General features: G+C 39.8%; 1 long non-coding RNA gene across 2 annotated transcripts in view; it reads left to right on the top strand.

Moving 5' to 3' along the window:
• Positions 1 to 9,428, top strand: part of LOC130390744 (uncharacterized) — a 33,608-nt gene extending 24,180 nt beyond the window's left edge. The window contains exons 2-10 of one of the 2 annotated variants that reach the window (XR_008896806.1): positions 2,796 to 2,886; positions 3,647 to 3,756; positions 4,177 to 4,291; positions 4,840 to 5,005; positions 5,219 to 5,355; positions 5,843 to 6,168; positions 6,293 to 6,471; positions 6,575 to 6,696; positions 7,856 to 9,428. This is a non-coding gene — a long non-coding RNA (uncharacterized LOC130390744). Of the gene's footprint in view, positions 1 to 1,801; positions 2,887 to 3,646; positions 3,757 to 4,176; positions 4,292 to 4,839; positions 5,006 to 5,218; positions 5,356 to 5,842; positions 6,169 to 6,292; positions 6,472 to 6,574; positions 6,697 to 7,855 lie in introns of those variants that run through there. The other variant, XR_008896805.1, reaches the window with a different exon arrangement.
• The last annotated feature ends 4,371 nt before the right edge of the window (positions 9,429 to 13,799 follow it).

The raw sequence follows: 13,799 nt of genomic DNA, 5'->3' as shown, positions 1-13,799 counted from the left end.
CAACCGATTCCTTGGAATCATTAGCAAGCCTGCTTAACGATTCCGCTTATCGGTTCCGGTCGCGGCAAATGCGTCATGGCGTCACACACACGCTGCTTTTGTTTTGGTTCAGAACGCAGCAAACACGGCGCCGCCGAGGAAGAAGCGCATTGTGCGTTCACACCAAACGCGACGGGGCGACAAGATCCCATACAAAGTAAACGTAGAGACGCGTATCGGGCAAATTTTTGACAGCCAATCAGCGTTCAACAGCGTGACAACTGAGTGACATGTGTAACGTAACAGCCAATCAGCGTTCAACCGTCAAACTCAGTGCAGTGCAGTCCGGGGTGAACTGCAGCATGGAGGAGAAAGTGATTGTTGCAGTTTACGACTCCCGGAGCTCTATATATAATAGTATATAATATAATATAATTGTATATATAATATCACGGCCAACAGCTCTGTGCGCCTCCGGATGGCCGTAGCGTGGGGAGCTCTCATAGGGAATGGGCTTCTCTGGGTTTGTTTACCAGCGTTGCTATGGTTTCCGGTCTTGTGTGTTCCAACGGTTTAATAGGTAGGCCCATCTAATGAATCTCTGTCTAATCCAGGGCTCGACAGTGCGCCCATTTCACTCGCATTTGCGAGTGAATATTTCGGCGTGCGAACGAGAAAAACAAAACAGGAGCACGCGTGCGAGTGACTTCTCCACAGCGCACTATACTGTGCGTTCACACCAAACGCGAAGGGGCGAAACGATTCCATACAAAGCAGCGATTCCATTTGCAGCGCGACACTTTTGCCCGGCACGGGCGAGCGCGTTCACGTGGATTTCAGGTGGATTGAAATATCTAAACTTTGCCGCGACATTCGCGTGATGACAGCCAATCAGCGTTCAACAGCGTGGCCACTGAGTGACGTGCGTTACGTAACAGCCAATCAGTTTTCAACCGGCCAACCGTTCCCTGCAGTGCAGTCCGGGGTGAACCGCAGCATGGAGGAGAAAGTGATTGCTGCCGTTTGCGACTCCCCGAGCTCTATATAGAATAGTATATTATATAATTTTTATGTATTGTATATACAATATCACAGTCAAAAGCTCTGTGCTCCTCCGGATAGCCGTAGCGCGGGGAGCGCTACGGAAGGGTTTAGCAGGGTTTGTTTACCTACGTTGCTATGGTTACCAGTCTTGTGTGTTCCAACGGTTTATTAGGTATCTAAATCGCTGTCTAATCAATACTTCATTCACTGCCTCTTCCGTGGTCATTACAATATTATGAATAGACTGCGTGGAGAAAGTTAATGCTGTTATGGTAGACGATAAAGTCTACAAATTCAACCCCCGAGTGGTTGAAGGATTTCGGGTGGCTAGTTTATGATGCTAAGAACATGAAAATGTTCTGTACATTTTGTGAGGAAGCCCCATCTGCAATGGCAGGCTCCTCTCTGTTTATAACGGGGAACCCTAATCTGAAACGCGATGCTGTGATGAAACACATCGAGTCCACTAGGCATTCTCGCTGCCCGATTTCTATATAAATCACACCCAGCCCAATAACCCTGGTACGGTGGAAGCCGAAATTGGTGCTGTTTTGTGTAGCCTGAATGTAATCTATTTATTTGTCTTAATTTTGCTTTATTAAGTGGGTTCTGTTGGTGTGTGCAATTTCTGCACGCTAATAAATGTTCTAAACAAAAACCTATTGTGCCCCCATTTTTTTTCCTGTGCTCCTAAATTTTTTAACTTAGGGGCACGAGTGCTCCTGAAAGGTAGCGTAGAGCCCTGGTCTAATCAATACTTCATTTTGTTTATGTCAGTTGAATTTTGTTACAAGTTGAATGCAAATGAACACTGTTAGCATTCGAAAAGGCACAAGCTCTTACTTGACTCTTTTCAGTCTGTGTTTTTAGTTTTATGGCACATAATGATGGCATTTGGGCTTAAAAAGCCAAACGTATATTTTTTTGTCTAGACCAATTGATTTGAAAATATACAATTTCCTAATACTTGACGCACTTCTGATCAGATATTCAAGAGATTTAATACAAACAAACACATTTGTACTTATTTTTTCACCCAATGAGAATCGATAAGAGAATCGATAAGGAATCGGATCGATAAGCAGAATCGGAATCGGAATTGTGAAATTCTTATCAATTCCCATCCCTAGGACTCGTATACCCGTATTTCTGAAGTTGTGGAAGAGAATGCTATTCCATCAGTGAATTAGGCCATATTATTTGGCCATAAACTGAGCCATTTGAAGTTTGAAATTCATGTGGTCATGCATCTATCTCAGCGGAGACTACAAACGCGCTGTCAAAATATCAACTCGTCAGATTCAAATGCGCTCATGGCTCTTAAAGGGGATGGGAGATGGCACTCTCATTGGTTTATTGCATGTTACGCCCAAACCACACCTACGTGTAATTAGGCTACTTCAGACCAACCCTTTTTGGATTTGCACCTGGCGCAAGAGTCATTTATCCACCGGTAAAATAGCAACATCGCCATAGAACCACCCACAAAGCTACTTGCGTTTGGCGCTTCTCACTTGCGTTTCAGACCGTTAAAATAGGGCCGATAGTCTTTATGATTCATAATATCATCCAAGGCGCACATAGCTTTTGGCCGTGATATTACACAGCAAAATCTGCAGTGTTAATTATTTCGAGTTGCTTAGTGTTGATTTTGGTGTTTTTTAACACTTGCAGTGCAAAAATAGCTCTGTGCGTGGTATTGTTTAAGAGAGTTGATTGTATGCACGCGCAACAGAGTTAATCTCAGAGTTAATTCCATATCCGGTTTTAAGGCGCTCTTTTTCTTGAACGCGGCCATTGCAGTCTTGGTGGAGAAAGGCAGCCCAGCTTCTGGAAGGGGAACATAATATACTATTTGAAAAGGTAAGGACCAGATATATTTAAGTTACTCTTTATATAAAAATGAGTGTTCATACAATATGTGCCGCAAATGTGTTGAAGTTGGTGGGGATATTAATGCTTATTTTGCTTATTTTGTTACTCGTTTTTTAAGTTCCAAGTAATATGACCGATTTAGCTGGGCTACCCAAGCTGTAGCTATTTAGCTAGCCAGGCTGGGTAAATTATCTATGCTAATGTGTTTTCAAGAAAAACACGTGGTGGGTTCTGGAGGGTGCTTGAAACGTTTCTGTCGGGTAAGTAACTGCAAAGTTAGATCAGTAAAATATGCATGTTATGGCTTGGCCGAATTTTTAAATGAGTGGTTTAGTATGTTTGATACTATTGAACTAGGTCAATTTGCTATGCTAACAGTGTTTGCTACAGGAGTGTAAGGCATGTGGTGAGGTCAAAATTATCAATTAAGCAGCGAATCTTTTGCTAGTTTATTAGCAAATTAATGGTCTCCTTTTTTTTGCCATTTTTCCAGTTTAATTTACTGTTAACGTCGTGAACAAAGAACCAATTGGCTATTTAGCTGGCCATACAGGTGAAATTAGCTATGGTTACTGTTTTCTACAGGAGAGTAACAGGCCTGACGTCTGGAGGTTTCTTTCCGAAAGTTACTGCTAAGTTAAACTAAAATATGCATGTAGTGTATTTTTTAGCTAATGGCAACACGACTTGCAATTTCTGTTTATAACTCCTGGCAAAGGAATAATTAAAACTTTAACATTATCTCCAGTTTCTTTTTTTTTAGATGAGGCATCATGTTGTTGAAGGTGAAATACCAGGGTACCAAGAAGTACATCAGATTGCAGTCAGGCTTCACCTATTTGGAATTCATCAATGAAGGTTAGTAACCATCTTGTGTAACAATATATTGCCGCCTTTACAAAAAACAAACTATTACTGTATTTTTCTGTGTTGTTGGTATGAATAGTTTGTTGGACATGGATTATTGACCCTTATGACAGCTAATTGCATTATCAGTTTTAGACTGCAGATGACAATATGCTTCTTGGTACAAGCCTTTTTTTTTTTTCATTTAAAATAGAGGGAACCATTAAATATGGCTAATAGTAGATATTCAAATCCCCTTATTTAGCTCACAGGTACAGTCAAGGCTTAGAATGTGGTGTAGATTTGGCATACCTTGAATATATTAACAATTTCAAATTAGTGTCCGATATAAATTGCTTGATCAGTCATCAAAATAATTGCAGTTGAAAACCTGCTTCAGGTATTATCTGATGTGATGCTAATCTTTCCCAGTCAAAAGCAAGCTTGGTCTTCCTGATGCGGCAGTGGATGAAGACATCCTTCTTGAACTGATAAGAGTCCAATCCTGACTTATGCCTGACAGTATGTGACAGCTTTCCAGTTGAAGGTAGGCCCATCTGCTGTTTTTGCTGAACAAAATGGTAGAGATAGACTGCTGTATGTCTGACAGTCTGACAATTTAGCTATAATATATTTAAGCAAAATGCAGATCAGCATCCACTTTCCAAAACTGTTTGAAAATGTGGGATGGGTTTTGATTATCCCATGTCTGTCTTATACAAGGTCAGTTTGTTATGACAACAAACATATTGCCAACAGTGAATGAAGACAAGCTTCATGAAATGATAGAGGCTAATCCTGACTTTTGCCTGACATTATTTAACAGCATTCCCGTTACGTTTTTACTGCAGCACAGATTGTAATGGAGAGACAAAATAGGTCAAGAAATGAATACATTTTAGCAAACTATGGATCAGCATCCATTTGCCAATTTTGTTATTGTTCTAAGCATGTTACAATGGGTCAGTTTTCTGTGTCAAAAATGACAAATGGTATTATTTGAAATCATAACCATATCAAAAATAATTTCTACTTCTGACTGTGGCATCCCCACAATAGCAGATTTCCTTGTTTTTAAAGTTGTCTCTCCTTTAGATCATTCATCACCATCTTCCCTCACGGATACCATGTCATCTTCTTCGAGTGATAATGACCTCTCCAGTCTAAGAGAATGGGGGATTCCCATAGACAGAAATGTATCCAACTTTGAAGTCATGACAGATCTACCACAGAGGGCTGAGGGTCAGAGGCAGCGTAAGAGGTACTTGAGCAATAGTTGTCACTTGCAAACATATACAGTGTCATTTCAATTGAAATTTTCACCAATCAGTATTTTGACATTTAGAATAGTGCATGAATTAGAATTTTTCCTTTAGTGAGGAAAGTAAATCGGAACAGGCACATTTTGGCACGTTATTGTTCAAATTATTTTATCACAGAAATGTACACTGATCTATTTCTCTTGTGTGAGAAGATGGTAGAAAAGGCCTCGCTAAGGAAACCTGGAAGTGAGGATGTCCTGGAAGAGTACAAGTCAGAAAATACGTTGAAGCACAGCACCCGGAGACACCTTGTTAACATTCTGGCTAGCCATATGACTGAAATGCATGGGTACGTGGTTCTTAAATACATTTTATATACAAACTTTTGTTTAGAAATGGTTTATTAATAAGGAATGTAATGAATTTTGCAGTAACAGAGTTGTGTTGCTATAGTCATTAGTGGAGCATTTGGATTTTGAATTGTTTCTCTAAAGGATTAGAGAAAATCCTTGTTTCACGTCAGCAAAAAGAGAAGTATGCCCTGGGAATCATTACACTCATTCCCTCGCTGAAGGATCCGTTTTCTCCAAAGGGATATGCACGTTTTTTTTTTAAAAAAGGTTACTTTCCAATAAAGACAAGAGCTTTGGGGTTTAGCTTACATGATTGAATGCACTGTTAACTTGTACTGATTTAAAAGATGCACGACATAGTACCACTGAGCAAAGTTTAATACAAAGTTTGACTCTACCATGAAGATAGCCATTAAGACGAAAAATAACTTAAGATAAATTAGTGATAGGCCTTTGTAATAGTGTTTGAAAACATCTTCACAGGAGCACTTCTATGATGGGGGGAAAAACACAGGATATTTATCATGGCGCCTGAGGACCATGTCCAGGAAGAACCGGGCGACGAGCAGTCCACAGGCAGCCACAGTGCCTCAACTACAAGGACCAAAGTGCCAAAGACCAGCCGCCACAGAGCCTCAGCAGCTTGATGGAGATGCTTGCAGGGAGGCAATTTATTTTGTTGTTCACTCTCCTGATGAAGCAAGTGTGTTTTTGAAGATGAAGTTGACCTTACAACATCGCCAAGACCTAGTGCGTGACGCAGAGATCTGCCGACGTCTTCAAATCATTTCCCAGTTTTCAAAGGACTAGTGAGTTGTGAATTTTATTTAAAATCCAGTCTTCAAACTCTTATCTTTAATTTGGTTGGTTTCCAGTAGTTAACTATGCTCTGACCATTAGAGTAATTTATTCACATTTGTGTATGATCAACAGCTGAATCAAGACTTACTGCTGCTGTTTGGTGGTGAAACAGCATCCAAGATGCTTGAAAAATGGGACACAGCATTAAAGAACAAGGTTATCATAGAGGCCAAACAACTGACTCAGTCAAAAGAGCTGTGCCGACTTCTGAATGCTGCTGAGAAACCTACGGAGAATGATGACACTACTAAGTGTGCAGTGTTGGTTTTCATTCCAAATAGCTAGTGCTCTTTACTTTGTGCCTTCCAAGTAGATACTGATGACTTGTTTTGTGTTGTATCTCCCCCCTGATAGGCTGGGACAGTGACATGGCTTCTCTGCTGCTGCTCCTTCATCTCTTGCCACCCACAGCTGGACGGAAGAAGAGCAAAATCAGTGCCAGTGATGCAGTGGAAAAAATGGTTCATTTTCACAAGGTATGGATGTCTCATCTGTTCTTTCCCCAGCAACAAAAGAGAGAACTAATCTAGTTGGTAGTTGACCAATATGAGTTTTTCAAAGGCTGATGCTTATCGCTTAGTGAGCAGGTAGGCCAAAGGCCCATATACTAAGCAGACTTTTGCATTTGATAAATGACAATTTAACAACAAAATTTCAACAAAATTAAGTAATTATTACAAATTTAACAAACACTTATTTATTAACCTCTGATGTCCTTTCCCCTACCTCGAGGCAATATTTACAAAACATAGACTTCTTGGATTGGTCGTAGACCAGCCAATTGAACGTTTTTAACCACTGGGGGTTAAACCTGTACGTTTTCCCGTTGGCCGAGACGGAGTCATGGGTGGAGTCGGCTTCGTCCGAAGGCCGGTTCCGTGCTTGTGGTCGCCGAGTCAATCTCTTCCATACGTGGATTCTTTTTACAAGTTTTCATTTTTATTTGATGAAGAAGAACTACCGAATACAGGGAAATACCTTTTCATTTTTCTGTTTTGCTTAAAAAGTGAATTTCCCGCGACCGTTACAAAGCCTCTTCCTCAACGTGTGAATGTTCGGGAAATGTAGTTTTTTAGTAGTCGAGGGGAACTGGCGAGCCTATAACTCAAAATACATTTCCCAACATTCAACGCTCCCATTATGTTCCCACACACTCGCGCTTAGTGGTGCCATTGAAAGTTGTACAGAAAGACGTATTTTTTTTCGGCACGGGTCCTTTTCACCCTTTCGCACAGGTGCGAGTGGACTTGTATTTATCTTCGCATGCTAAATATTTCAATAGCAAATGCGATCAAAACTGTCGCATTCTACAGCCCTGCTTATGTAGATACATTCTCCTTGGATAAAGATCTGTAAATAATTGCACAAGTAAAACATCAAAGTAGTGCACTTCCAGCAATCTGTAATTCTTAAAATATAAAAGTACAGTTAATATTTGAAAAAAAAAAAACATTATTTCATGGACTTTATGATTTAATATACAAGGCCCTCTTTGCCATTAACGCGCTTTAGATGGATTTTTCAGAATTAAATCATGAAATAGAAAAAATATATATTATTGATATTTGTCAAACACGATATTGAACAGCAAACTATTGAATAACATTAAGGTGTTCAACTTATTCTGTTTTTCAGTCGTGCTGCAGTATTGATGAACACCTGCGTGGGAGAAAGGGTCAACAACCGTACATCCTTGCTGCTGGTCGCACCCAGAACAAGATTGACACCTTCTATATCGTCGTTGACAAACAGTTCATCCCCTGCCATGCCACCAGCTTCTAAGGTGCTTTTGATGAACTTTTCAAATCACACTACGTGTTCAACCTGTCATACGAGGAGTCCCTGGTCCAGCTCTACACATTTGTGCAGACAACAGTACTCTACAACATCGATGTCACAACAACAGACGAGTCTCTTGAAGAATCCGTGAGTTGCGGGCAAAACTCCTGAACTAGGATTAAAACATGTATAAGTGTTTCATATGTGAAGCTGTACACCAGACTGTCCAGTCCTTGGTAACCCATTCAAGAATTGATCACAGTTTCTATCCTAGAAGCAGGTTTAAGTTGGTTTGTGCACAAGATCGTTGTAGGCGTCAGTTTTTGTCATATTCTAGTTTAAAAAAACATTTAATGAGAGTTCATGAGGAGAGTTTTGTCAAAGTGGTGTTGCAGCAAACCCGGAGTCCTTTCAACCTATCTATCAGTGTCCAAAGTACTTCAGAAGTTGGTGAAACAGGTGTCCCACAGAGCTTAAAGGCTGGTTGTTTTGAGGACAATGTATCTGGTGTTAACAAAGAACATACTAAAAATATCTGTGCTTCAATTGTTGCTAAACTTCAAGAAAGTGGTATGGCAAATAGTCTTGTTTCAACAATTGTTAGTGATTTGGAAGAACTTGCTACTGGACTGCACTCCCAAGTTAAGCAAGAAATACTATCTGCTGTGCCTAAAGACAATTCTATCCGATCTACATTCGAAGGTCTTGATACTTTTGAAAATCCATTTGTAAGATTTAATACTGAAACTAAAAGAATAAGATATTTCAACGAAAAATGGGGTGTTGAGCCTGTAGAAATAATGTTAGGACATTGATTCGATACAAGGCGAAATAAACAAACCGTTTACTTATGATCAAGTTCAAGTAAAAGACACTTTTTTTTACGTTCCAATTTTGGAAACGATCCAATTCATGTACCGCAATTCTGATATGTGTAAATTGCTTGGGAAAAAAGTTTGTATCGAAAACTGACAAATTTGAAGACTTTTGTGATGGTAGTTATTTTAAGACGCATGCATTGTTCTCTAAACAACGGACTTCTTTACAAATTCAGATGTACTATGATGACTTTGAAACTGCTAACCGGACCTTTGAAACCATTTCATTTTGATGAGGATAGTGAGAGGATTGCCCGAGCCCTTCATGCTAGGGCTGAACGATTTCAGGAAATGATTGAATTGCGATTTTTCTGGCAGATATTGCGATTTCGATTTTCTTCACGATTTTCTTCAAATCAAGCTTCAGTGCAATATTCACAATGTACAGTAATATTTACAAACATGACATCATACCATTAAAACATGACATGCCATTACTCTAATGCAAGAATGAAAACTAAAGTTAAGAATTGATTTTAAATGTATTTATTAAGAAACATGTATGTAAACTAAAGTCCTTGACCAACTGCAGTTGTTACAAATTAACTAGAAGAGCCATATTTGACTGTCTTAACTTAGAAAAGTACTACTACTTTTTAGTTGTTTTTTTAAGACAGTCAAAGATGGCTCTTTTAGTTAATTTGTGCATTAGAGTATAACAACAAAGGGAGAGACGTCGGAGAACCCAACGCAGTCTATTCATAATATTGTAATGACCGCGGAAGAGGCAGTGAATGAAGTATTGAATAGACAGAGATTTATTAGATAGGCCTACCTAATAAACCGTTGGAACACACAAGACCGGAAACATAGCAACGCCGGTAAACAAACCCCGAGAAGCCAAATCCCTATGAGAGCTCCCCGCGCTACGGCCATCCGGAGGCGCACAGAGCTTTTGGCCGTGATATTATGTATACAATTAAATAATATTACATTATATATAGAGCTCCGGGAGTCGCAAACGGCAACATTCACTTTCTCCTCCATGCTGCAGTTCACCCCGGACTGAACTGCACTGAGTTTGACGGTTGAACGCTGATTGGCTGTTACGTTACACATGTGACTCAGTGGCCACGCTGTTGAACGCATGTTAACGCTGTTAACCATAGCAACGCCAGCAAACAAACGCCGGTAAACAAACCCCTCGAAGAGAGCTCCCAGCCCTACGGCCACCCGGAGGCTCGCACAGCTTTTGGCCATGATATTATATATACAATTATATTATATTAATTCGCCCGATTCGCGTCTCTACGTTGACGCGTGAACGCACAGTAAAACCGAAAAAAACGTCTTTGGCGATCCCGAGATCGCGTTGTCCGAAATCGTGATTTCGATCAGAAAACGATAAATCGTTCAGCCCTACTTCATGCTGTACCGAAAGACATCTTCTCGACTAACTGGGTTAGAATCTGTGGGACAGAGTACAGGACAGGACTAGTTGTTTGCAGAGAGATTAAACATGAAATGCCAGTGTTTTGCAGAATACAAAAGATCCTTTTAGTTGACAGTGTTATGTACTTCCTAGTGACAAAACTTGTGGTTGATCATTTCAGTGAACGTTTTCATGCCTACCAAGTATTTGAAAGTGATGACAAAGATGTTATAAAAGCAGACAGTCTTGAAATGTATAAGCCCTTTGCCTTACAAAATGCCTTTGGTAGAGATGAGAACCAATATATTGTACCTTTGTTTTCATTTTAAATATGCATATGTTGTGTACATATCCTATTCCTCACGCACTGGTTGTTCTGGTCAACTGTAACTTTTTTATACAAAGTTGTGTTGTATGTCAATTTCTGAAATGTGTAAATATATTTATTTTGGCCTATTTCCACCTTTCTCATAGCCACACTGGAGTGGTTCATTAGAGAGAAGAGTGGAGGAGAGACATTATCTGTCAATGCGTTTGATGCCTGGATCTTGTGTTCGATATTGTTTGAGCTGCAATGTTGAATAAAAAAAAAAAACTTTATACTGTAGCAATGTGTCTTAAGGCCGATTTAGGGTCGTTTTAGACGCAGAGACGTAAGCACTTAATTTACATAAGGGACTTGTTTTAGACAAGTTTTGATTTACGGTTCCTTTAAGGTTCCTTAAGGATTGCACGTGTTGCAAGGGGATTCTCCGCCAGAACAGTAGGGGGAGCAACGAACGAATCTGTGGGCGTGGAAGTGGAAATCGCTGGCTTGTTTATATTTATAATTATCATAATTCGTTCTTGTGTTTTCTTCTTCTCCTTCTTCAAAATTCTTCATTCGCTTCTGTCACGGCCTTTTAAAAACGGCGCTATTATGCTGTAAAACCGGAAATGTGAGACTCCTGAAAGGATGTGGTTAGCTGGCCAATCACAGTCTTTGCGAGCTGCGTAGGGCCATAGTGTTTTAGTCGCATAGTCAGGAATTTTGTCAGATATTTTACCGCGCAAGGGGGGGTTATGTATCTTACGTGCTTACGCGTTACGTCTAAAACAGAGCATATATCGGCCTTTACAGTTGAATATCGAAGCATTTTAAACTTGGTGTAAACTGAAACTTAGAAACACCCTCCTAGTGTTAGTGAGTAACACCGTTAAAAACACACTTTAATGTGTAATAAATCAACACTCTTAGTGTTGGTAAGTAACACCATAGTGTTAAAAATGTGTGTTAAATATTTAACACTATTTAAGAGTTAAAATATTAACACTTTTAAAAGTATTACCTTAACTCCAACTTGGTGAGGATTATATAAACACCAAGAAAGTGTTAAATTTGACTCTTATGAGAGTTAAATTAACACTAAGGATTTTGCTGTGTAGATATATTATATAAATACCTATATATTATATAATATCATTATTATTATTATCTTATATTATATAGATATAGAGCTCCAGGAGCCTGCAAACGGCTACAATTACTTATCCTCCATGCTGTGGTTCACTCTGCCGCCTGACATTACAAACAATGTCAGACTAGAGTCCAGAAAGTGTAGAAATGTTCTGGAATCAAGCAAAGCTCAAGAAAAAACAACCCAATTAGACCACCCCAAAAGAGGGCATGATGGAAGTTCCATTCCACTGGATTCTCTTATTTTCATTGGCGATAAAATGTGTGAGCGCTAATTCTTCTTCTCACACAGCCTGGGCATGAACATGAAAGATGGACAATTATCCATTTTTGTTGTGAGCTTCAGAATTATATAAATAATTTCCTACAACGTAAAGGAACATAAAAATAGTTACTAAAGATCTGGGGCCGTATTCACAAAGGATTTTAGGGATAAAAGTAGGTCCTAACTGGCGAATTTAGGAGTAACTCTTAAAAATAATGGGCGTGTCACTCTTAAATTTAGGACTCCTAACTTTTTTCACTAAGAGCAATTCACAAAGTATTTTAGGCCTAAAAGTAGCACCTAAGTCTGGGAGAGCTTAAAAGTCCTCAAGAGGACTCCTAACTCAGTAAGACCTATTCACAAAGAATCGTAAATGCCTGCGAGACGAAATGTTAGGGTATTAAACTTGTTGTGGAGTTAATCGCGATGCAATAACATCCCCGACTAACAGGAATAATCCGATTAGTCCCGAAATAAAACAGGGGAAATGCAACTTTGCAATGCCGACGATTTAAAAATATCGCAACCATCAGTCAGCCGTGCCATAAACTTTCCTTTGGACATTCAACAATTACACAGGATCAAAGCCAACTTCATGGCAATTGCAGGTATGCCCGGTGTGGTCGGTGCTATTGACGGGACGCACATAAAAATAATTGCGCCATCAAAAGACGAGGACGTGTTCGTCAATAGGAAGAAAGTGCATTCCATCAACACGCAGGTTGTTTTTGATGCAAATTTTAACATAGCCTGCTGTATGTTGTTGCAAAGTGGCCTGGATCTTCAGCTACCCATGATTCGCGCATTTTAATGGGGAGTGGTCTGAGGCAGCTTTTTGAGATGTACCAGTTGGGTGTCACTTGCTGGGAGACAGTGACTATCCATGCAAGACGTGGCTCTAGACACCCTACCTCAATCCACAACCGGGAGCACAGTTAAAGTATAACATGTAAGTGATTACGCAGATTACGCTTAGTGCTATACGTAAAACACATCGTATTGGCTCTTTGACGCCTTTTATTTGTTGAATCCATATTATTGTTAACTGATTTCTTGCATACATGGTAGAGCACACAAACATACACGAAATGTTGTGGAGAGAGGAATTGGGCAGATGAAACGTCGGTTCATGTCCTCCACGGCGAAATACACCTCACCCAAGAGAGGGCAAGCACAGTAATCACTGTATGTGCCATTCTACACAACCTCTGCAAGCGGAGGAACATTCCACAGCCAGACGATGATGATGATGATGATGATGATGATGATGATGATGATGATGATGATGATGATGATGGCGATCAACATGACAATGAATTTGGCCGTGTGGAACCGAGTGGACTGGCATTTAGGGATCACTTTGAAAACACATTTTAGGTAAACACCTTGGCACAAATCAGTCAACACTTGTGTAGTTCATAACATTTATTTTCTTTTAAATTGTACGTATTTTTATTGTTTGCTTTCTCTCTCTCTTGAACGTGCAGGCCACAACGTCATTATCGTGGTCTGCACAAAATTGTCATCATGCGTGTATTCTGCTAACTGCACTATAACAACTTAATAGGAATTCATTTCTAGCCTAGGCTTGTTTTTCGGTGATTCAGTGGGCTCGTCTGAACAACCAATCACCGAACTGACTGCTTCTAAACTTGTGCACGAAAATTGACGTAATCCATAGCAACGGCGCGTCACTCTTAGTTCACTCTTTGTGATTTATCCTTAGTAAGAGTAGGTCTCAGCGGCTTTGTGAATAACTTTTAAGAAAAAACTCCTACGTAAAATGTTTTAGCGCGAGTTAGGAGCACTCCTAGCGGTAAGATAAAATG

The sequence above is a fragment of the Gadus chalcogrammus genome, chromosome 10 (genome assembly GCF_026213295.1).
Source record: "Gadus chalcogrammus isolate NIFS_2021 chromosome 10, NIFS_Gcha_1.0, whole genome shotgun sequence".
Lineage (NCBI taxonomy): Eukaryota > Metazoa > Chordata > Actinopteri > Gadiformes > Gadidae > Gadus > Gadus chalcogrammus.
Note: the sequence above shows the minus strand (reverse complement) of the source record. Positions and strands in the feature narration are given on the sequence as shown.